At 37.1% G+C, this 23,513-nt stretch overlaps 1 protein-coding gene across 2 annotated transcripts in view; it reads left to right on the top strand.

Annotated features, from left to right (window-relative positions):
• Nucleotides 1-23,513, top strand: part of agbl4 (AGBL carboxypeptidase 4) — a 549,929-nt gene that overhangs the window by 438,457 nt on the left and 87,959 nt on the right. The gene's annotated exons all lie outside the window — the stretch shown is intronic.

Here is a 23,513-nt window from a genome sequence, read left to right as displayed (position 1 = left end):
CAATACTTCCGTTTCATGGCGACATTAAGCTAAATGCTATTAATAAGTCAATAAACAAGCTGGAAAATTTAACTTTTTCGCCTTCTCCCTCCTTGTACCTGACTGTGATGCACAATCCCCATTGCCAAGAAAGTTCCATCCATGTTATTCCTCTCTTGACGATTGAAATGCATAATGCTTATTTCAGCTTTAAAAGTCCGCTTTACAGTCACGGTGATGAATAACGCAGTTTTACATTTGTTGTTTATTTGGTCAACTTGCATAATAATTTTTACTGTTTGCCCATTCGGATTATAATAACGATTGCTCGTTCAGTGCCATGGCAGCTTTCGTTAGCTTTCTTTGCTATCATATCTCTGCTCTTTAACCAGAGTCTGCTCAAAAACTTAAGATATAACAGCAAGACCATCAATTTATATTATTATTATAAAAATTGGAGAAATCAGTGATCAGTGCAAAACGCGTGGTATGGTGGAATAAGTCCCGCCTTCTAAATAAAAGAGCCAATTGTCAAAGGTAAAGTAATTTGAGTGTCATAGAAAAAATTTATGCGACAGTTTTTGTTGCTGTTTTTGAAATATTTTTTTAAATGTGAGTGTGTGTTTTCCAAGTCCGTTCAACTCTGGTATTACCCACAATGACCCGGCTGATCATTTAAAATATGGACCCAAACCCTATCGGGTCCAGGGTCTTCGGGTCTCGGGTCTTCCTTGTAGACCTCTACATGGAAGTTTTTAGTGGCTTCTAAATTCATCCCTGTTTGGATCCTAAGGAATGAATGGGGCTAAGCTAAATGCTAACACATTCACAACGTACTTTACAAAGATTAAGTGAATGCATTGAAAATATAGTTATGTATTATTTAGTCTAAGTTGAGTAAAATATTGAAAAATGGTAGTGTTTTCCTTTAAACTCCTCTTTTGGCTGTGGCAGAGGGTTAGGGCCAAATAAAATCTGTATGAAGGCATTATTTTGCAAGATTGAAGTTAAATTTATTTAAAGTTAAAATGTATAGCTTGTGAATTGCTTTTATAAAGGTGTTTGTCATGTCATTAATGTAAATGTTTTTAATTTAAAGCGATTCTAGATCAGTGTTTCTCAAACGGGGTCCGGGGGGGGGGGGGGGGCTCAACCGTTTTCCAATCGGAAATTATTAAAAATAAGAAACTCATTAAAGCTATCAAAAATCAATATATTTCTTATTGTTTGGTTACTACTTTGATAAATATACATCTGTCTAGTCATGCCAACAGATCGAGTGGGGGCCCTTCAAATATTGTTCTGGGCAACGGGGGGCCTAGAAGTGAAAAAGGTTGAGAACCACGGCTCCAGAATCAACTCAGAAAAGGCTTAAATCAAGATTATAGTCATCCTTGTAAAACTTCAATTCTATTACCAGGCTCTTAATATAACAGCAGCATTACAAAACGGTTTATTATATTAAGTATTATACTAAATGTATTAATAAAAATAGTATAACTAAAATATTTATTCTTTTACTCTGTTTTACAAAATAATACCTAATAATCTTGCAAAATGATGACTTTTATGATTATGTATTTTACTTGGCCCCAATCAAGTCAGCCGGTATTGGGCATGCATACGGTTCATTTTGTATTTGCAAAAACAAAAATCATCTTTCAGCTTTCTGCCGCTCAGCCATTTGTTTTATCATCCCCTTTTCATACGGCAATGCACCTCCAATATGTCAAGGCAATTACACGAGAGGACAGATTGTAATAAGGTTCTTTTGTTCCACTGAATGTCTTTATTTTTTTCTGTAGATATTTCCTGTATTGTGTGATATGCATATTGAATATTTGATGTTCCATAATGGGCTCACGTACAGTGCGGGTATACTGGAATATGACAGCTTTAAGTGTGCTGAGGTTGAATGCTAGCCAAACATTATCACCCGTCCATGTGGTCATACTTTTGTGTTGAGGTTTGTTCGTGGAATCGTTGCCTTGATAAAGACTAAACCAGTACGTATTTTGCTTTTTGCCACGCTGCCGTGCAGAGACTGAATTTTGGCACGGCGCCGTTCGGATACAATTAATAATTCAAAAGTCTTAATACGTTCGGATCAAACCAGTGAATCCCATCAGAGAACGTCAGACTTTTAAATACAATCATTTGCAGTATTTATAGGCTGAAAGGCTACAAAAGTGAACCAATAGCCTCTCAGATGCTGCATTACCCATCTGGGAGGTTTTTGCAAATCTCTGCAAGCTGGTGGCCTACGCGTTTGAGTGGCTTTGTAATAGCGGTGCTTTGCTTTGATCTGGTCTGCACTTGTGAAAACAGCGAGACTGGTGCAAAGCGTATGAGGGATCAACATATCTCTGTTGTTTTTGTCGTGTATCGTCATCCAGTCTGAATGTCCGTTGGTCTTAAGGATTGTGTCGTTCTGTTAAAAATAAGACAAAGGGGAGTCTCAGCACGGGCTTTTGTGATGGGTCTGAGAAATATGGACTTGTGGCCCCTGCTTTAAGCTAAACAAAACACAGTGTGACTGTCAAGATCATGGTCTTATTTGTGTCGTTCTCTGTTCTATATTAAATGAACATTAAGATTTAGATGATGTTTGTGCATATGGCTATATTGTTCGGAGTGAATACTGAATTTTATTTTATTTTTCTTCAATCCTGTTTGTTTCTTAGTTCATTTTTAATGCCAAAAAATGGAAAGCGAAAGAAAAAAACGAGTTTGCATCGCTTTGGCCTGCTTCACTAATCTACATGCTGAGATTGTCAATCAAATGCTGAGGACCCGCCCACTTCCCACAGCTATTCTGAAAACTGCCCAGTACTCCACTAAAGCAAAAACTGCAACTTCCTGTTGCTGCCACTTCACATGGGTTTCACTTTGTCCAAATTTCATGATCTTTATAATAACGAGAGCCATTTTTTTTAAGAATATTACATGTAGTTAAAGCGGATAAAGTATTTTTGATACAAAAAATGTTCAGGTTGCTCTTAACAAGTCTGATAACAAGCATGCAGTTTCACAATCCTACCTCATTGCTGATCATTCTTAGGGTTGTCCCTTTTACCTCGGTCTCATTTAGAGATTTACATCACTCCCAGAACAACCGTTTATGCTAAGTCACCTTGGATGTCTGTTATGTGTTTCCAGGCCATAAATGTTTTTTCCTGTTGATGGTGCTACCAACAGGCTTTTTTTCCTCAAACGGTGCTAATTTTTCTATCACTTGATCTGCTTTGCATGCATTAAACTGGTGATCTGTTAATTTTATATAACAGAAATACAGTCGCATACATCACATCCTGAGAATTGCATACAACACACTGTTAAAATGTGGTTTTAGTTCATATTTCGTGTATGACATACCTCCAACCAGTTACCTCACTTACTTTTAGATCGTTGCTCCGAATTAACAAACGAATAGTGTAAGCATTTCACGCACTAAATGGCCATATTTTACAATTCACACCTAATGCTGGAGTGAAACTAGATCATCCGAACCGTCTACCTAAATAATACTGGGCAGTTGGTCCTCAGCAGGAAATGTGAAAGTCAATTCCACTGTGGATTTAAAGTGGGACTAATACGGTATTCTTGCGGTAGTGATGGTTATATCGTGCAGTACGTGAACTGTAGAGGGTTTTCTTAACTTACCAAAGTGGTTCCCTCCCAAAGAAGCTTTTTTGTTGTTGTTGTTTTTGTCAAAACCTGTTTAAATCAGTCTCTAATTTGTATTTTAGTTTGACAGAAACCGTTTTATAGCTACTCAGAAATACGGGTGTGTCGAGCGACTATTGCTCGGCAAAACGTGAATTTGTTCACCCACAAGAATCCAGTCAGTCAGGTTTTTGTGATGTTTTGTATTAACACAGTTATTTCAGTAAGAAATTACATAAGAATTGAATGCAATTTGTGTTATTTGGTCAACAAATACTTTCAAGAACTTTTTTGTTTTTTATTTTAAGAATAATTTGATGTCATATCTGTAGATAGGAAGCAGTTATGTCATGCGTTTTGTAATCTGATTTTAAGACTAGACAATGAGTATAGAAATCACCATTTTGCTTTTTTATTTTACTTTTTTTTTGTCTTTGTCATGTCTAAATCATCTCCATTCTTGCTGCTGAATAAATATCTAAAAATCTCTCTCTCTATATATATATACACGTATGTATGTATGTATGTATGTGTGTATATATACACAAATATATATGTATTAATATTTTTAAAGAAATACGATGGAGAATATGGCATAAAATAACTGTGAAACATGCTCTCTTTCAGGTTTGTGGTTGTGGGTTTTTTTGTATTATACAGTATATATGGTCTGGCTTTATTGCGATGTAAATTGGGGAATAGCTTTGACCCTGGGCTGCCATCAGCAGGATATCTTATATAAATACATCATCCTGTTTACAATAGTTCCCAGACCATGTTTCCCACAAATTAGGTCGGCACACAAGTTTGGACTAAAAAGACTAATACTGTATTTTTACGCTGAACTTCATTTCAGCTGAACTCGGCCTCACTGCACCTTGCGTCGACCTCCACTGGGACTTAAACAGAAATGGTTAGAAAGACCACGGAAAGAAAAATGAAAGGTTTCCACGCAAATCAGTTGCACTCCTCACCTGTGCGCAGCTGGTTGCGTGTTTATGTGTATGTATGAGCGTGTGCGTGCTGCAGTCTCTTGTTTAATGTACAGATCAACAAAATAAATTCAGACTTTTATTCTACAAACAAAAAACTTGCTTTGAGCTTTTGTTTACCTTTTTTACCAAAGAAAAAAAAAGTTTTTTATTACATGTATTGTTTTTCTTTATTACAAATAGAATATGCATTACTTATAGCGAATTGACAAACTGGTCATTTATTTTTTTGAGTTGTTTAAGGGATAGTTTATCCAAATATTAAATTCTGTCATAATTTACTCACTCCCCATGTTGATTTAATCCTGCATACATTTCTTTATTCTGTTAAACACAAAAGAAGATATTTTGATAAATGATGGTAAGCACACAGTTGACATTACTCATTGATTTCCACAGTAAGAAAAACAAATACTATGGAAGTCAATGGGTCAACTGTGCTTACTATCATTGATCAAAATTTCTTTTTTTTGTGTGGCCTATCACCTAAAGGCGAAGTAAATCAGAAGAGTTCGTCATCAGAAGAGTATGCACGTACTTTACGAGCACCCCTAGATTTTTGAAACCGAGTGTACATTGTACGCGTTGGTCGCGCATGCGCTTACAGGTAAATGTAGATGCATTGCATTTGGCGCAATGTGCATGCGTTGAACTTCTGTGTAGATGTACAAGTCAAATAAACTTTACTTTGCAAGGCTGTGCGCGTATGTTTGCGTACACATAAAAATAGGCTATGCTTAAACCTAGATTCTAATGCTAAAATGCTAGGTTATTTTCAACCCAGCGTTGGGCAAAAAGGGACAAACCTAACCCATTGGGTTGTAATTTAAAGTGCACCTATTTCATTGCTTAAAAACAACGTTATTTTGTGTATTTGGTATAAGACAATGTGTTCACGTGGTTTATGGTTTAAAAAACAAATTTTTTTCCACATACCGTACATTTTTGCAGCTGCAGTTTTCACTATCTTACTGAAACGCATAGATTTTGTACCAAACTCATCAATTTGAAAAGCTCTGTGTCCCTGATTGGCCAGCTAATCTGTACATTGTGATTTGCCTGAATACCTCTCACTAATCCGGAAATGTGACGGTCCTAACCATGTTTAAAAGATTCACTCACAATGCAATGCTAACAGGAGTTAAAGGAATATTCCATTTTCTTAAAAGAAAAATCCAGATAATTTACTCACCACCATGTCATCCAAAATGTTGATGTCTTTCTTTGTTCAGTAAAGAAGAAATTATGTTTTTTGAGGAAAACATTGCAGGATTTTTCTCATTTTAATGGACTTTAATAGAGCCCAACATTTAATACTTAACTCAACACGTAACAGTTTTTTTCAACGGAGTTTCAAAGGTCTATAAACGATCCCAAACGAGGCATAAGGGTCTTATCTAGCAATACGATTGTCATTTTTGACAAGAAAAATAAAAAATATGTACTTTTAAACCACAACTTTTCGTCTAGGTCCGATCCAGTGCGACCTAACGTAAATGCGTAGTGACGTAGGGAGGTCACGTGTTACATATATAAAACGCACATTTGCGGACCATTTTAAACAATAAACTGCCACAAAGACATTAATTAGTATCAGTTGACATACAACAACGTAGGAACGGTCCTCTTTCAACACACTTGTAAACACTGGGGCGGAGTTTCGCGTTCGTCCTCTGTGACCTCTTGACGTCATGACGTATTGCGTGGGGTCAGCTGGTGCATCACGACCGGATCTACATGACGAGAAGTTGTGGTTTAAAAGTGTATATTTGTTATTTTTATTGTCAAAAATGACAATCGTTTTGTTAGATAAGACCCTTATGCCTCGTTTGGGATTGTTTATAGTCCTTTGAAACTCCGTTGAAAAAAAACGTTAAGTGTTGAGTTAAGTATTAAATGTTGGGCTCTATTAAAGTCCATTAAAATGAGAAAAATCCTGCAATGTTTTCCTCAAAAAACATAATTTCTTCTCGACTGAACAAAGAAAGACATCAACATTTTGGATGGCATGGTGGTGAGTAAGTTATCTGGATTTTTCTTTTAAGAAAATGGACTAATCCTTTAACTTACAGGCTCCGAAGAGATTTACGTTGGAGACTATAACTCGCGTCATTGTTTACTGTGGGGTTTGTACCTTTTGCATAACATGTACTAACACACACTTAAGGGGGTCGCACACAGGATGCGCAGCTCAGCACTGCGTCGAGTCGCGTCTAGGACAACTCCGAGGTTTCGTAAATTTAATAGCGCGAGCTTAGTCAGATAGCATCTACTTCAAAATGCAAAATATACGTTAGCAGCCAATGTTAATCGTTAATGATTTGGGACAAATATGATGTTATTTAATGTTAAACTATGTGAGTGGCGCTTTGTGGCGTGACAGGGATTTGAGCAACTTCCTTAGTCAAAGCTGGGCGCCGCGGACAGGCGCCACCGGCCGGCACCGGTGTGCGTATACTCATAGAAAACAATGCGTTCTATTTTTTTTAGAACGGCGCTGAGCTGCGCGTCCGGTGTGTAACCCCCTTTACACACCAAAGGAAATTAAAAATCATGAATCGGACCATAGGTGCCTTTTAACAATTACATGCTGGGTTATTTTAAACCAAAATGCTTTAAACCCATTGATGTGTCATACATAAACTTTTTTTGGGTTACTTTAATGCAGTGCCTGGGTTTGTCCCTTTTTGACCTATAATGCTGGGTTGAAAATAACCCAGTAGTGGCATAAAAATGAAAACCATCTCAAACAGACCCAGACTAGGAAACTCACTCTGGAACCAGATTAATAAGAATAACTAAAATTTATTTGACATTGTATTAAATTCAAACATAAGTGCAAACATAATCCAATAATGTTTTATAATTTCTATAAAGTGCATTATTTGGATTCTAAAAACTGACCCTTCCTTCCGCCCATCATGCGTCCTTGAATTGCTTAAACAGACAGATATACATCCGCAAGGAAGGATATGTTGTTTGATGTGTGAAGTTGAGGTGAGAAAGCCTGTGAATGGGCTCAGGATTAAAAGCAAGATTGATCTGAGTGTCAAAGATAGATAAGCACACGCCCAGTCTGAGTTATTGAAGAGGCGTGACACTGATATCAGACCACACACACGTCCTCAGATGCGCAGGTTGGGCTGAGCTCCTGTAATAAATCAGAATGTCAAAAATCTATTCTAATATTAAATGAGCAATATATCCGAGTGATGGAGCTGGAAAGGCGATCAGGTGATGATGGGTATAGCTTTCCGGAAACGTTCCTGTTTTCGCATCTTGTGTTTCTCGTTCTGAAAATATTTGAAGCATTTTCCACTGAATAACTAGCAATTATCTTTCATGGAGATAACAATCGGTAGTTTTCCTTTAGTGTTTAAGACATCCTATGTGCTTTCTGCTCTGTTCAACCTGCTAAGCACTTTGCCGACCTAGGCACTCTCTCTCTTTCTCAGCCCAAGGGGACTGCTGAATGTCATTAGCAATAACAGAATTCACATGGCTGTAATATTTTGCACTGGAGATATTGACACAGAGATGATTTAGTGTAGTAATGATGGATTGAACTGGGCATCAGGGCCATTGCATGCAGGGACGCATGTTCACTGCAGAGAGAGCTGCTTCAATTCCCTGTATTTTATTGCATTGGATTTTCCACCTTCTAAAAGAAGAAGATTAACTCTCTCAGCATGTTCTGAAATGTGAGCCCTTAGGTTAGATCTGAGATTTGAGGCTTTATTAATATCGAATGTTTGAACGCATTCGACCACACGAGCGTCTACCGCCGGTTGAATGCGTCTTCGAGGACTACCTCTGAATGTGGTCGAAAGTGGACAAGCTCAAAACATTTCACACCTGTATTTAGAGCCGTCCACTTGTGATCCGAGTGACCAAAACGCATCTTAATACCAGGTGTAAACAAGCCCTGAAAGATGGAGTGAGAGAGCGCAGGAGAAGCATGAGGGTGGGGCCTTTGAGTGGCACCTGTGAAATGTGCTCGTTGTCACATCACTAAAAACCCAGATGACCCTGAGCATTATTTCATTGTATCCAGCGCTAGTGACGGGTGGCAGACGCGTGCTGGGCATGAGGCACTTTAATCAGGGCCCGCTTCCAGCCGGACGTCCATCACGGCCTTCATTGATGGCTGTCACAGTCTGCAGCAGCAGCAGCGCATCACGCATCATCCTTTACCTGTGGCTCGGCACTCAACTCGTCATCCTTTAGCAGCGGGGGTCCGTGATTGGGCGGCTGGTGGGACAAACGCTGTCACCGGAGGGGGATTGAAGTGATGGTGGCAGAAAGGAATTGGACGTAAAGATGAATAAAACTTTCAGGCAGATGTTTAAAGTTCTACAAGCAATAGTAAATAGGCGGGTTTGCGAGAATAGTTTGGTCTCCATGTGCGTTAAAACCAGCAGAGCATTTAATACAATGAAGCATAAGGCAGAATATCGGTGACAGCTTGCTCACGCACGCACACACGCTTTTGCTTTTTGATATACATGAAACATGAACATAAAAGCCCTGAGGGAATGAAATGTATTTTCCAGTTGAAAGCCCTCGTGAAACGTGTCCTCGTCCGGTTGACATTTTCCGCACCCAAAAACCAAAGTTCCCTCAAACGCCTGGAATGATCAATTTATTTTTATGTCACTGTAGACAAAATGCGAGGCAGGAGCATTTTTACGTTCTCACTATTTATTTGCTGCTCTTTCGCTTGGGTTTGTGGCCATTATTTTTAAAGGAAGGTCATACGTTCCCCTGTAAATGCTATTGACCTATGCACACCTGGCTCTCCATAGCACAGAAACTAATCAATAGAGGCGATCTCGCTGTGGATAAATAGTTTTTATGGCTGTGATATATCGATGCACGCATATTGATCGTCCCTCAACCCGAGAAACAGTGAACAATATTTAAGAGGGAGACTATAGGACGAAAAACAGAATGATCTTTTTTTATACATGGATAATATTGTCTTTTTGTGCTTCTATTTGCGGAGTTTTGTGAATTCAGACTTAAAATTTGGGTAAAGTTAAGCATAGCAATCAAGCACCAAGAGAAGCTCAATGTTTTTGTCTTAAATGAAGAGTAAACCAAAAATGAACATTCATTCACATCTTTCCAAAACTGCATTCTGATATTTTTAAGTACACTGTTAAACATTTTTGGCACTTTTAAAGTCATGAAAAGTCATTTCAACTTTTTTCCAACAATTTTTTAAATATTGCTGTAACTTATAAAATAAAGTTGAAATAAGTTAATCTAATTGAACTTTATTTTATAAGTTACAACAACTCATCACTAGTCAAGATAAAAAATGTAAAAATAAAAAAGTTAAAGCGATAGTTCATCTTAAAATGATTTTTTTATGTTTATCAGTTTACCCCCAAGCCATCTAAGATGTATGCGACTTTGTTTCTTCAGTAGAACACAGATGTAGATTTTTTTTTACTCCAACTGTTTCAGTCTGTCAGTCGTATAATGCAAGTGGATGGTAACAAAATCTGATAGAGATAAAAAACATGCACAAACATGCATACCGCCACCTACTGTATCGAGTGCATGCATGAGGGTGCGTATATAAACTATACGGGGCTCTTGATACAGTATGTGGCGGTATGCACCTTTGAAGTTGTTTCGCAACCTGCCTTTAACATTACATTAATAAGACATGCATCACAAGAAAAATGCATGCAAAGACAAGTGCAAATTAAACCCTGCGGCTTGCGACGACACTTCAATGTCCTAAGACACGAAATGGTTTGTGCAAAAAACCGAACAGTATTTATATCATTTTTTACTTCTAACACTATCCCCAAAGCAATATGCACGTACACATCACCGTCTTATTCTTGTAATGTCATTTACATCTTGGATGGCCTGGGGGTAAGCTGACAAACATAAACATTTCATTTTAAGATTAACTATCCCTTAATTTGACTTAATTATTTTTGCACTTAAATTTTTTTACAGTACTTTATGCAGCTTATTTATCATAATAATCCATTTTTTTACCATATTTCTAAAGGGTGATTCTCACGAAATCCAGATTTAGAAAGTGTCCAGCGTCAGACTTTTTAAAAAGCCCTTAAAGCAAATTTTTGGCACATATAAGATTCAGGTCTGAACTTAGTATAACCATTATTTTTAGAGGATTTAAAAATATTTCCTATAGAATTATTTACATTTTTTAGATTATCATTATCAAAAATTATCATTACCGCAACATGATATTACATTAAATATATGCATTTACAAACTCATGTTTCGGTAATGAGAACTAAAAAGTTGTCTAGGTACTATGACAAACAAAATTTCAACTTTTATCTGGAGAGAAAAAATAAGAACTGCTTACCTGGAAGCCATCTTGAGTGTCACATTCAATTATGTCCTTCCAACAATTTTTTTTAAAAATGTTAGTTCCTTGAGGGCTTAAACAATGATTGAAAATTGTTGCCAAAGATTGAGAATATTTTTCTTGGTCACATTTATATTCCTTATTATTGTCTCTACATTTGCCAATGATCAACAAATACCACATGTTTCTTTACTGTAAATGTTTATAGTATAACATGCACTGAAGCTCTTTATTTTTGAGAGTTTTTTTAATTATAAATATTTCCATGTCAAAGAACCCAAATCCAGTCATTAACATGTTCCGGTTATGAAAAATTTCCCCTTAAATGTGGAAAAAACAACAAAATTGGTTTGTATGATGTCATTGGAATTCATGTGCAAAATAGTACATGAAGAGATGTTTGTAACTGTATGCTTCTTATTTTGATACTTTTACTTTGCATTTAATTTTTTATCAAAATGTTTCATGACACCTCATAAGTCTAATTTTGCGAGAATCACCCTAAAAATGCAGACGGGAATAATGCATGTTTGTTTTGTTTAAAGTCCTCTAAATCCTTTTGCGTCTGTTCTTTATAAAACACATAATATAGCTATGTGTTGAATAGGTTATTTTGTACTTTTATGTTTTTATGTTTGTGTATATTATTTTTGGACCCTGAAATCCCCTAGTCTGTTATTGTATTACAAGATCTTAGTAACAATTCTTTTATTTTTTTTTAAACAATTTACTTGGCATTGGAACACAAATTACATGAATGGTGAAAAATATAATTTCTTCAAGGGCCAGATTTCAAAAATGTAAATATGATGTGGGACAAACTTCTACCACTATTTTTACCTATATTATATGTTTTATTGTATTTTTAACCGATTGTATATGTTATTATGTTAGGTGAACGTATGTTGTTTTTGTTACTTTTTGTTATAGGCCATATTAAAAAACAAAAGAGATGCACACATCTTGTATCCAGTATTTTGCCTTTTTGAAAACTCATACTTTCTTTTTTGAATATTTAAAAAAACAATTGCAGTTTAACATTGCAAGAGCCAAATGTTAATAGTTTAACTACAGTATGAACATTGCAGAAAAAAGTGAAAGTGTAAATAATCAACACATATATTTTTGTATAGCATTAACTATTGCAGAACTCTTGAACTTATTTTGTTTATAACTGTTTAACTTTCATAAATTGTTTCATTTCAAGTACACATGCAATCACAACATATAACCTTTGGATAAAAGCGTCAGCTAAATGTATAATGACTTAAATTGCACTTCATTTTCTTGTTTAATTTTTTTAAAATATAAAGTCTATAGACCACTTTTCCACTGTACACGACATTTGCACACGACTGTATGCCGTATGAAATTTCAGTTTAAACGTAAATCCTGGGAAGAATGGGAGAGAAGCTCATTCCAGCGAAAGACCCTTCAATCTACGAATATTCACCTGGTGGATTAAATAAATGAATGCAAATGAATGAACAGCTGTGCATATATTCCAAGTGTTACTAATAAAGTTAAACAAAAAAATATTAATAATTATTCATTTTCACTTCACACACACTTCACACTTTTGATTGAAACACACTGAAATACAAAACATCCGGTCGACGCGTCTCAAATCGGATCTGAACATTTTGCACCCCATGGTTGGCACCCCATGCAGCCGCTTTGTGACTCTCCTTCCGGTTTATTGTCCATTGTGTACAGTGAAAAGGCGGCTTTAAAGTAACAACACTTATTTAAAATCAGACAGAGACAGAGAGTCGATTCAACCTACTTTTTTAAGTTTTTTTTTTACTAGTGATGAGTTAAAGTAATTTCATTTGTTAAGTTAAAGTAACAAAAAACATTGTTTTATGACACATTGATCATACATTTTTTTTTACAGTGCACAATGTGAATGTGTGATGGCCCGTTTTGCGGTAACACCGGCAGCTGTTGATTGATCCACGTGGACCGGAACTGTGTCAGATCGGACCCTATTAAAATAAACGGCTCGCTGCAGAAAAAATGGTTTAACAGCCTGAGCGAGCCAGACGTCTGATTTATTTTCCTCTCCTCCGCATGTCAGGCAGAAGGCTCCTTTAAATGACTTCGATTAACGCAGAATGCTCCCGCAATTAAAAAATCCAAAGCTATCATGAATTTTTCATACTGGGAATGTTTAAGCTAATTATGTCTCAAAATGGAGCTCTTCGCCACGGCGCGCCGCAGCCGTCTGACATTGACGGCCAATGTCACTGTCACACGGCTGTTCAGAGCAACACTTCTAATCATCAGCGCTACTTAGTATTCATGTCAATGTTTCTATCTTTTCTCACACCATCTTTCTGTTGTGGACGCCAGACAGTCTCTTTTGAAAGTGGTTGTTAAATCGTCTTGTTCATACGGTGGCATTAGTTGTCATATTAATGTTTGACTTTACCAGGAGCTGCCAGGAAACATTTTCCCAGGTATTTTCGAAGTCAACATTTTAATAGCGCAACATCTAGTCATCTCTGATACAGCTGTAAGTGATGACAGCCAGGACGCTTATCTTACAGGCCTACGAATTTCATCTTAAGAAATAGTGAACAGTGGTAATATATTATTTAAACACACAGACTCAACATCACTGTTTATGGAGGTTTTTTTACTCGATTTATTGAGAGATGCCAAGGCTGAAGAACAAACCCGAAAACAATTTGTATAATGTTTTATTGGCTTTGAGGAATCGATGCCAATGAAATATTCATAGACTTGAATTTTGCCAAAATTATGACTGACAGCTTGCTTTTTGCCGATGATGGTTTGTAGCAGGGTAAACAAAACAAATTCTTGAAATGAAAATTATCAGATTGTTATTTCAATAACCGCTCTCGGGGTTTTGCCAGCATACCGTAGCATAAATTATCATATTTTTTATGCTGTATGTTGACATTGCTTTTAAACAGTTAAGAGATTGTAGTAATGGTATGATGCTATGTGTGACAGAGAATAGGATTACCGGTGTTAACACGTACAAAGCCAGAAAGTGCTGACAACTTCGGGCCAATCATTGCTTTCTGACAGAGATGATGCGTTTACCTCAAGTGCTCTTTACGGAAGTTAGCTTGATGTCAAACACATGTAAAGTGCTAAATTGGCCAAATCTCTTAAAGGGGGCATTTCACAAGACTTTTTAAGATGTAAAATAAATCTTTGATGTCCCCAGAGTGCAAATGTGAAATTTTAGCTCAAAATACCCCACAAATAATTTATTATAGCATGTTAAAATTGCCAAAATTTTGTAGGTGTGAGCAAAAATTTGCCATTTTTTGGTGTGTCCCTTTTTAATGCAAATGAGCTGATGAAATGCAAATACTGATCACTGATGGTGGTTTGTTAAAATTGAAACTCAATTGTGCAGTCAGTAATTTTCTCTTTCTGCACTAAATGGCAGTGCCATGGTTGGATAGTGCAGATTAAGGGGCGGTATTATTATAAAAAGATCCCCTTCTGACATCACAAGGAGAGCCAAATTCCAATGATCTGTTTTTCATGTGCTTGTAGAGAATGGTTTACCAAAACTAAGTTGTTCTTTTTCATATTTTCTAGGTTGATAGAAGCACTTAAACATTGAAAAAGTCAGATTTTCATGATGTGTCTCCTTTGACCAGAGTTATTCAAAACAGTTTACTATCTGTTTCCTGAATAGCCCACATCCTTGGCACTTTTTGTTTTAAAGCCTAATGTTTTAGACGCACTTTGCAACTCTACTCTACATTTCAATTTGAAGTTATCTAATACAACATTGTTTGGTTGAGCAACTGTGCAGGACTGACAGCGTTTGCCACAGAAGTAAAAACAACAAAAATGCAGACTGCGGATATAAAGTCCTAAACCACAATTATTTACAACACCAACCTCGCAGTATTTACCAACATTTTGATTTAGCAGTACTTATGTGTGAATGACATGTTACTGGTAAAAATACATAATGTTGTTGCGTGTGCGAACAGCACGTTTTTGGACTGTCCCCAAAAAAATAACGACCTAATAAGTTGTTTGTGCAAGCACCTTATTACGACATAAAGTGACACATTAAGGCCTTTGCGTCCTCTAGTGGCAGTAGCTTATAAATGCAACCTGTTGTTACATTTTAAGTTTTTTGCCTTATACGTCAGATGAGACACATTTAATATTATGAATTTGTAATGTAGAAACGGTTTCATAAACATTTATGGTTTTAAAGATATTTTGGAGAATCTAACCCTTACCCTGAACCCAACCACTTCTCAGCCATATAAAACACAACACGTAAGTAAAAGTACAGTCACAGGTATTTATTGCATAAAACAGTATAAAAGTATTACAAACCATTCGCGTTGCAAACCTTGCGAACTGAAGCCATATGATTACTTTATATGAAGAACGCACAGTCAGATCTCATTTAAACATAAACCAGCATAAACTAGTTGGTCACATGAGCCAATAGCGCTTCACATTTTTAGCTGACGTAATTTCACAATCATAGGCAATATATGTAAAGCGCTTTGAATGGCCATTTGCCCTAAATGCCTGAATAGTGTAATGTGTAATAAAATACAATGAATCCTGGCGGTTTAAATTGAAAATGTTATCCCTGAACATGTCATCATAGCAAAATTATACACCAAAATATGATTTTATATCCTAATATATTAAGTTTACCTGCTGCCGGTAGATTTACCAAATGCATCTATTGGTCGTATTTGGTGAAATTGTCAAACGACCAAAGCAATCGAATGGGTTGGAGGATATGTTGGAGACTTTTTTGTATTTACTGGTAAAGTCTACACATCCTCATGCCCATGGCGTCAATATTTGACGCACTTGACCATGCGTCAATATGTTACGCGGAGGGTATACCTTTCGCGTCATTTTTTGACGAACTGGGGACTTCAATACTATTACGTCCGTTGCATTCTCTTTCCTATTTTCTTACCATTTTCGCGTCGGTTTAGGGTTAGATTACGCATATTAAACAGTGTATGCGAAATTAAACAGTTTAAACAGTTGTCACCTGGCGTTGGGGTTAGACACAGTTGTCACCTGGCGTTGGGGTTAGAGTTAGGTTTGGGTAGGGATGTCATTATGTAAATCTACCCTAAACCGACGCGAAAATGGTAAGAAAATAGGAAAGAGAATGCAACGGACGTAATAGTATTGAAGTCCCCAGTTCGTCAAAAAATGACGCGAAAGGTATACCCTCCGCGTAACATATTGACGCATGGTCAAGTGCGTCAAATATTGACGCCACGGGCATGAGGATTACCAAAATTCTGTGTGAAAGAATCTATTGTGTGTAAGAGGCTTTATTACAAAATTACACGGCCCTATTATGAACAAATAGAGAGTGAAATGTGTGCACATCCCAAAAAATTAATTTGAGGCAGGTGCTCGATCACAAGAGCTAAATAATGAAAGAACAAATCGGCACACAATATTTATTAAAAAACAACGTTTCGACAACACAGGTCAGACAAACATCATGTCAACATTGAATTACCATTATTTAACATCTCTTCAAAATCAGTCACATCTGATATCATTTAATCAGACCTGCCTGATAGATTTTTTTTATAAGTAAATGTATTATGAACAAAACCCTTTTATAAGTGAGGCATATTATTGCTTTCATCTCCCTTGGTTGCTATCATAAATTAAATAAATTGCTTGATAAATGTATGTTGTTCCTTGCAATGCACTGGGTTGTCTTCTCATTAAAAAGAAAATATTTTTAGTGGCCCTATGAAAGTAAAACGCGTAGTAGCGTCCATTTAGCACACTGCTTTCTTTAAACCGTAATCTTGCATGATTTAAAGACCCATTGTGAATGGAGAGCGGTCAGAGATCCTCAAACAGGCCACTGTGTTGGTGAAGTAACTGTAGGAGTTTGTCTCTTTCCCTTTGTGCTTTTTGCTTAACTGCACTGCAGAGTTTTGTAGCGAGCTGACATCTCCCCATTACTCTGAATAATTAATTAGACATGATGAATTATTCTGTACTCAACAGCCACAGTCACCACGGTACACACACATGTATACACACACGTGTGTGGTATTAAATTTTTACAGCGCTGGCGATTAGTATTCTGAACGTTTATCTGTGTTTTTCTAAAGGTTTTAAAGTGGACAAAAGTCACAGAAAAGTGTCAACCTAGACTGGTTGCAAAGAGGTGAACTTTCATTTCCTGAGCTGTGCAGTTCGCTGTGAAAACTGAAGAGATGATTTTTCGTGGCTCAGTAAAAAAACACAAAAGCTTCATATTAGGCTAAAGAATCCTTATTTGCCTGCGCTCTGGCTTGCTTTGAGACTTCTCTTTTGCATGAGATGAAGAGGTCTCGCTGTCTGAGCGATGTTGCCACAGACCACTTTTAGTCAAAACCAAACTCGGTCCCAGTTTGCTTCCCAGTTTAATGCCCAGAGCATCAGACGTGTGTAGAGCTTTCCCATGGTGAAAAACATTACAGTATGCTAAAAAATGACTAGAATACGTTTTCTATATAGCATTGGCTGTTCTTTGTTTGGCCAAGTCAGCGTTACTATCTCATGGCAATTTGTAGGTATTTTACGAGGTGGCTAATTCGTATTAATTTGTTCGACCACATTCATAGATTTTCGTACTTTGCCCCTGGGATTTGGGATGGGGTTTGGTTATAGTTTTTTTATGATAGTCATACGTTTTTTGCACGATTAACTTTGGACCCATTTATATAAATTAGCCAACTTGTAAAATATGTAAAAAGTGTTGTGAGATCAGGCTGGTTATTTTACTAGGTACAAACATACAGAAGAACGAAATGTTGGGTCTCACAGGGCCACAGTGATTTAACATATTGCACAGTACACATGTTATACATTTACACATTTTACATATAAACATTACAGATACCTGGCTAGCATGTACCAATTTGTGCTATAAGGATATTAGGCAAGGCAAGTTTATTTGTATAGCACATTTCATACACAGAGGTAATTCAAGATGAGAACCCTGCTGAAAAAACACCATCAAACCAGCATGGGAATTTTGCTGGGTTTGATGCTGGTTTAGCTGGTGCTGGTTTAGCTGGTGTTCACTAGCAAACCAGCATCAAAACACAACATATGCTGGTCTTGCTGGTTTTTCCAGCTGGGAAAACAATCTAAGAGAAAAAAATCTGTAAAAATGAGACACACAAAATAATAATCTTTTTGGTGATCCCAGTAAGGAGTCCATTGCAATAATCCACTCTGCTAGTGATGAAAGCGTAAACAAGTTTCTTTAAGTCCTGTCTTGAGACAAAACATCTGAATATTTCTAAGATGCACTGCAAAAAAAAAAAAAAAAGAAATTTAAGTGATTCTGTGCATAAAACAAGCAAAACAATCTAAAATAATTTTTCTTGAATTTTGTGTTAAAGAAAAATTTTCAAGATTTTTTGCTTACCCCATTGGCAGATTTTTTTGCTTGTTTTATGCACAAAATCACTTAAATTTGATATTTTTGGTCCAAAAACTAGACTTATTTTTTTGGGTGGTTTTGCTCATCTAGAAAAAGCATCTTAATTTAAGAATTGTTAGATATTTTTACTGAAAACAAGACAAAAATACTAAGATTTTTTTTCTTGAAAATTATTTTCTTGCAGTGTGGTAATTAGCTGATTTGCTTATCGCTTTCACATGACTACTGAAATTAAGGTCAGACTCTAAGATTACACCCAGATTTCTGATTTTATTTTATGTTAAACTTAAGAGTTTCGTCTCTATTTCCAAATAAAATGAAATCAGTTTTGTCTTTGTTTATGTGGAGGAAGTTTTGACGCATCCAACTGTTAATTTCATCAATACACTTAAATAGAGAATCAGTGGGGCTGTAGTCATGGGGTGACAGAGCTAAGTATATCTGAGTGTCATCTGCATAGCTGTGGAAAGCAATATGGTTCTTTTTCATTATTTGACCAAGTTGAGGCATATCCAGACTGAACAGAAGCGGGCCAAGAATTAAGCCCTGTGGGACTCCACGTGTCATAGATGTCCACTCAGATTTAAGGTTACCTATGTTCACATAGTGACCTCTTCCTTTTAGGTATGACTTAAACCGGGGGTGAGGGAAAGCAGATTGAAACGTGTCCAGATAGCCGTTTGAGTCTAAGAATTTGTTCAGCTGATTGAAACCACCTTTTCAATGATCTTGCCTATAAAAGGAAGATTTGAGATTGGTCTGTAGTTGTATGGTTTTGTCTAGGTAACTCTTTTTGTAGGAGAGGCTTAACATCTGCTGTTTTTAGGGACTCTGGAAAATGCCTTTGAGCAGAGAGGTATTTATTATTTTTAAGAGATCAGTTTCTTTCTAAACAGTTAAGAACCTTTTTGAGAAAGAATGTGGGGAGCGTATCAAGACTGCAAGTTGATGCTTTAAGATGTTGTACTGTTTCTTCCAAGGTTTTTAAATCAATTATGTCAAATTTTGAGAGAATGACTGATTTCTGAGGTTGTTGTTGTAATGAGATCTGACTGACCACAGTACAATATGAGGCCATATTGATCGCCATTCTTATATTACTGATCTTCTCAGAGAAAAAAAGGTTTCAAATTCATTGCATTTGTTGTCAGAGAGCATTTCACTAGGAACTTGATTTGGGGCATTTGTTAATCTCTTTACAGTAGCAAAAATAATTTGAGTGTTGTTTTGTTGTTGTTTATAATGTTTGAGAAGGTCTGTCTAGCTGTGTGTTCTACATTGAAAGCACGGAGACTGTCCTTATAGATAATAGTGTACTTTAAGTTTTGTTATATATAAAAGTATCATTAGTAATATGTGTCACCCTCAGATTAAATTTTTTTTTAAATAGTTGCCAAATATTGTTCTATCCTAACCAACCACTACCCCAGTTTACCCCCAAAAAACCAATAAAACCTTAAGCTAAAATTTGTTTCTGAGTCAAAGGTGGTATGACTTTGTAAGACATGAAAAATGTAGCTTTTTGTTCACTACAATTGAATAAAAATGTGCCACATCTTTCAAAATTTCTTCTTGTATTTTCCACTGACCAAAGTTTGTAACAATATAAGGGTGCATACACTCGAAAAAAAAATGCTGGGCATAACAGAAATATTTCAATCAAGATTTGTTACCATGTATGTGTATTTGCCAGTAAATATAAATGTGGTTGCTCGTTCCTAGATTTGTTAAAGACTGATCAGTATAGAGTGATTCAAATCATAAGGAACGAATTGTGAAATAAGACACATCCATAGTGTTAATTCAAATCTCAAATGTATAAATATTTTCTATATGCAAGCGTTTTTCTGCTTGTTCCCATGAGAGAATGGATGCGAGACCGAATTGTCATTTTTAAAACTCGGACTCCATGTTGGTTTTTCCAACATTGTTGTACATGAATAGCAGCTCTTTTGGACGTCACCCCTGTGGAGGGATTAAAGGCAACTGAGAGTAACTCTCTCTAAAGTCTGTGCTTGATAACAGTGGTCTAAGGGTTTTGTTTTGAATCACTTGAGACTCTTTGAGTGGTGGGCTGTGTGTGTATGTGTTTTTCGAGAGCAGGGTGAAAGAGGTGTTGATAGCCTGGCCGGCAAAAAATGAATCTGGCCGTAGCCACAAAGGCATCAGTTAAAGAGTCTAGAGCCAGCAGAAATGGCCTTGATTGGCCTCCTAGGGAAACGGAAAGAAAGTCTGATGGAGAAATGAAGTGAAATGTATAGAGTGTTTTACTATTTATTCTTGTAGCAAACAGTATCTAATATAGTACTATATATAGTATGATTATTATTTAGTGAATGCCATGATATTTCTTCAGCGGTGCCACGCAACCTTGCATTAATAACATTTTTGGAACCTTCATGTTTTACTTTTAAGATTGCATAAACATCTCCTGTAGTAACGTTCATGGTATGCAAATTACTTTCCAATCCCTCGCTGCATTACCAAAGGTCAGGCAAATGGTCAAGCGCTTGTCACTTCACTCCACAGAGTCCAGTGCATTGGGTAAGAATGACGCAGGTCGGGCCTTTAAAAGGAAGAAAAAATTGCAAGATGATGGAGAGAGGAAGCTGTGAGAAATCCCAAAAGAGAACGATGGGTAGAAAGAAATGCGTTAGAGGGAGCGAATAAAACCGCTAGCTGTCACCTCAGGTTTTGTCACACCAATACACAAAAACCTTCCTGCCGCTCTTACAGAGACACACACCTGGTGTCCTCCCAAAGCACAGGACAGAGTAAAATCCCGTGTTGATCACTGTCATTTACTTCAGTACATGCTTCAGACATCCAATGTGCTCTGAGTCCTGCATGTTCTCCTGTGGGGGGGTTTTCTGGAGCCCATGGCCTGCTTTCGGCTCAGCCGATGTCAACGTGTGCTGCTAAGCAGAATGATTTAAGCTTTGTGTCTACTCAAGTCCATTCAAAGTTTTGATTTTGGATAATTCACTGTGAAGCTGTTTTCTGCTTTATGACTGCAAGAGCAATCTAGCAACTCTCCTCTACCATACGTAGTTTTGTTTTTCAGAGCTTACCACGGTATTATCCTGTATTGTAATTCCATGACACTTTTTGGTCCTTTTTTGCCTTTACTGACGTTTGCACCAAACACAAGGTTCCAAAAAAAGAGTGCACTTCATGCAAAGCACTTTCCGTCCTGTGCAGTCGACACTCGTGTCATTTTTTTGGCAGAGAGGGGGATTTCTGGATGCTGATTGGTGGAAAGACATTGAGCAGAACAGTCATGGATCAGATCAGGACAGAATGATGCGTCCCCGAGGATGACTGCCGTAAGACAGGAGTCAGGGGGCTACGAAGTGTCTTTTCTCTACTTCACTGTTGTAGTCCGTCTCTCTCGACTGACAGTAAAGGTCAGGGCATCTTCATCCTCTTTCTCTCTCTCGTCTGTACCTCACTGACAAGTCTTCCTATGGGAACACGTCTCGGCTCATCTCACAGACATATGAGGCTAATAATTAATATTTCATTAGTATTTTGTGCCGGTTCTTAATGTGGCACATCCCGACTCAGGACACCATCAGTCTCAATGAGCTAAGCTTAGATGCAGAACTTCTGCTCTCACTGGTACAGAATACATCTGAATATGCTAAAACTTTTGTTACATGAGACTGTAAAATAGATCCCGAGAATGCCTGAGCAAACAAGGATTTTTTGCTGGTTAAGGTTGTTAACCTTAAACAAACATCCAACCACTCCAAGGACGTTCCATATTGATAGCTATCCTATTGTAATCATGTAAGGAATAATTGATGACGGATATAATTAAAAGGAGCGGAGTCAATTATTCCACCTATACTACGGTTACCACAATAATTGCTCTGTTGGTTATTTTAAGACATTTGATAGGTTAGTTGTGCGTTTTATAGAAAAATAATGCATACCTGTGGAACATTTCTCAACCAATCAGAATAAAGCATTCAACAGGCCTGTGCTATTCATGAATATCAGCTGACGTCACTCACATCTTAAACTTGTCTTCCGCCATTTTGAGTACCTGAAGTGGTTGCAAAAGAACTAGAAGGTATGCCTTCAATATGTTGTGAGCATCAAAATCTATTTTTACAACACTAAGAAGGCTCGACACAACATGATACTTTGCTCGAAGTATCACCTGTGTCTCTACACGTGAACTCAAGCATTGAGAACATTGTTTGTGTACACAGAGTTTACTAAAAAGAAGCTTTTGAACAACTGACTTTGGCTGTTATGGTGTCCGCTCGCCACCATCTTCCCAGTCAAGATGTATCGATCTCCGAATGCGACGTAAAGAGGGATGAGACTAAAGATGGATAACTCCTAAAGCAGTTCCATATAAATGCACAGATAATTCGTTGTTTTGTCGCAAGTGAAAAACAATATTGACCTTCTAGTTGAAAAAGGAGCCTCATAGGAGATTCATTCATTCGCATTAGGAAATCCATTCTTTACATCTGGCAAAGATGACGAGTGGACACCATAACAGCCAAAGTCAGTTGTTCAAAACCTTTGTTTGTTTACACAGAGTTTACTAAAAAGAATGTTCTCAATGTTCGCGTTCATGTGTAGAGATCCAGGTGATACTTTGAGCAAAGTTTCATGTTGTGCCGTGCCTTCTTAGTGTTGCAAAAATAGTGGTAGTTCGGTAGCAGCGAACAGCGGCTGGAAGAACGCATCAGGGATCAAGTAGGCATCCCACCCTAACCAAGATATTTTTTTTAAAGTAGCGTTTCTTTTCATGACAGTCGGGGTGCGAAATGACGTCTTTCATAGCCATTACCCGTATCTGTAAGAATAAGAAATCCGTAAATCGTAGCAAGCTAGCCAATGCTTGTCAGTAGCCTACTGGTACTCGGTAGGTCCTCAAGATGGCGGGAAGCAACTGGAATGACGTAAAAGGTCACATGACTGATATTCATGAATAGACAGTTTCATAAGACGCACGTGCGGTGACGCGATTACGCGTTTGGTCGGAACTTTACTTCCAGTTTCAGTTTTTAAATGGATTGACTAGTTGCTAATTGTC

This window comes from Paramisgurnus dabryanus, chromosome 11 (genome assembly GCF_030506205.2).
Source record: "Paramisgurnus dabryanus chromosome 11, PD_genome_1.1, whole genome shotgun sequence".
Classification (NCBI taxonomy): domain Eukaryota; kingdom Metazoa; phylum Chordata; class Actinopteri; order Cypriniformes; family Cobitidae; genus Paramisgurnus; species Paramisgurnus dabryanus.
This window is presented reverse-complemented; position numbering and strand designations above follow the sequence as displayed.